Here is a 2998-nt window from a genome sequence, read left to right as displayed (position 1 = left end):
ATATAAGGCACATACACAAATCTATCTAAATTAAACTGTCTTAAGTTACAAAGAGAAGGAGTACCTTGGCTTACCTAACCTCACTGTTCGGGAGAAGGCTGGCTTCTGGAGTTGCTTAATCCAGGGATTCCAATAATGAAATCACTAAGGCATTTTTCTCGCTTCCCGCAACATGGGGAGGCTTCTGGTCACAGATTAAAGCGTCACTGCCTCTGACATTTTATCAACTGAGCAAACCCTTTGAAAATGGAGCTTTTTTTCTAAAAGATGTAACTAAAAAGGCTGGAAAAATCACATGCATATGTGCACACTGTCTCTGGCCAGAGGCGGAGACCATGTAATTGGACAGATCTTGGTCATGTTCAGCCCTTCTGCCGTGGAGGGGAAGAGTTGAGATGGTTAATCCTATGTCACTTACATGGAACATGAATTCCTAAGAAAGAGGGTTTGGCAACAAGAAAGTGGAATATGCTGTTCGGCTCCCAAAGAAAAGATACTACTTGTGCTTATATTTAAAATTGGCATAGTGTTTCCTAAATCAAAGGATTATTAAGTATTAGAGGAAATTGTGTGGAATGCCTTGAGACTCACTTTCACAAAATGAATGACCAGTGGACGCAATATCTTTATCTTCCTCATTCCTCTTAACAAGCGGAAGTTAAATTCAGTGGATTATGTCTATTCATAGAAAATATAAAAGATGAAGCTAAGACAGTCAGATATAGGGGAAAGATTCTTACCTTCTTTGCTAGCGAGATATGTTACCTCTGTAAGAACAATGGGGAGTCATGACCTGGCCATGTTTTTGAGCTCATTCCTCGTCCAGTGGGATAACAGAGGAATTTGTCTTTACAGTTAAAGAGACTCATATATGCAGAGTGTATAACTGATTAAAATTTTAAACTGTCATTTGAAATATTTATTTTCCCTAGTGCTAACAGTAGTTCAATCTCAAAGAAGAAAAATGTTGACATACATGGCTAAAAAAAAAAGGTTAAGAAATAGAGTAATTATCTTGTTAGAAAAAAAATAGAGTAGTGAATGTACTTTTTTTTTAAACAGCAGAAACTTAAAAAAATATATTTATTTATTTTTTTTGGCCATGCCACGCAGCATGTGGGATCTTAGTTCCCCAACGAGGGATCAAACCCACGCGACCCCTGCAGTGGAAGTGCAGAGTCTTAACCACTGGACTGCCAGGGAAGTCCCCCTGAATGTGCTTATTTGATCAAAGAGAAAAAATATTTAGTACAAGAAAATCAAGATAATGTGTGATCTTATTTCAGAGTGAATATTTCAAACAAGGATGATGCAAGAAAATGTAAAAGTGTTATAAGTTAAAACTATTAAGTTCTGAAAAAATATTTCATCGATGAGAGCAAGTATTAAGATAATTATTAAAATATTCAAAATGTATAAAGTAATAACATAACAGGAAACAGTACATTTAAAACACACATGCAAAAGAAAATAAGCTATGTTCATCTCATGCCATGGAAAATAATACCAACATATATACCAAGAAAACACTAAAATGAATTATTTTGGAATTAGAAAGACTGGATTTCATATTTATAAAGAAAATAAGGAATTTGTAATATCCAAGAGAAGAATGTAACAATGTAGAACAAACCAAATAAAAACTAAAAATATTAAAATGCTGCAATAATTAAACATGTAATTTCAGTGGAAGAAACAGAAAGAATAATAATGACCCCAACTGTGTATAAGAATTCAGTGCAAGGTAGAGCTGCCTTTTCAAATCAGTATCAGAAATGTATAATATTGAATAAATGTAACTGTAAATACTGGGTAGCCACTAGGAAAAAAGACAGTTGAGTATTTGTCTCATCTAACAATAAAATTATTCTGAGCACATCAGATATTTAAAAGTAAGAATGAAGTTATTAAAGTTCAGAGAAGAAATATTGGAAGAATTTCTGCCATGACACAGAAGTCAGACATTTTAATATATATAAATAAAATAATGTCAAAAGACTAATGACCGATTTAAGAAAATGAAACTCACATGTCAGACAGAAGATTGATTTCCTTAATTTCTAAAGAGTTCCTAAAAATCAAATTTAAGAAAAATGCAGTAAAAAAAACAGTATGAATTGAGCAAAGCAAATGCAAATGATTCTTATATTCTTATCTTCTATTATCTTATTATGTTTTAAATATCTTATATCTTATATTTAAAATATTTTCTTATATTTTAAAATGCTCAATCACAGTCCTAGTGAGAGAAATGCAAATCAAAACTACTGTGAGATACCATTCTGTACACCAATTTGAAAAATCCCAAAAAGGTTTGATAGCAATATTTTAATGAGTGTATGGGGTAAATAATATCCTTATACCTTGGTGGTGAAGCATAAACTTCTATTGTGGCCAATTTTACAGTAACTACACAAACTAAAATATATATATATATATATATATATATATATATATATATATATATATATATATATATTTTATAAATAAAACAAACTTTTGGTATTTATCTAATAGATGTTCTTGACTATATGTGAATTAAATGGGTTTTTTGGGTTTTTTTTTTTTGCGGTACGCAGGCCTCTCTCACTGTCGTGGCCTCTCCCGTTGCGGAGCACAGGCTCCGGACGCACAGGCTCAGTGGCCATGGCTCACGGGCCCAGCCGCTCCGCGGCATGTGGGATCTTCCCGGACCGACGAACCCGTGTCCCCTGCATCGGCAGGTGGACTCTCAACCACTGCGCCACCAGGGAAGCCCGAATTACATGGATTTTTAAACATTTTTCCTTTTTACAGCATTGTTTTTAAAAGCAACATTAAAGAGGTAGGGGGGAGGATTGGGAGAGGGAGGCCAAATGTATACTTAATGAATATAATGTAATATTACACAGCCAGTAAAAAACATGAGACGGCATTATATATGCTGGTATGAAAGAGTGGTGAATTCTTGAATTAGGAAACACACACACACACACACACACACACACACACACACACA

This window comes from Aethalodelphis obliquidens, unplaced genomic scaffold, assembly GCF_003676395.1.
Source record: "Aethalodelphis obliquidens isolate GAN/ISIS:26980383/991018 unplaced genomic scaffold, ASM367639v1 scaffold61, whole genome shotgun sequence".
In the NCBI taxonomy this organism is placed as follows: Eukaryota; Metazoa; Chordata; class Mammalia; order Artiodactyla; family Delphinidae; genus Aethalodelphis; species Aethalodelphis obliquidens.
This window is presented reverse-complemented; position numbering follows the sequence as displayed.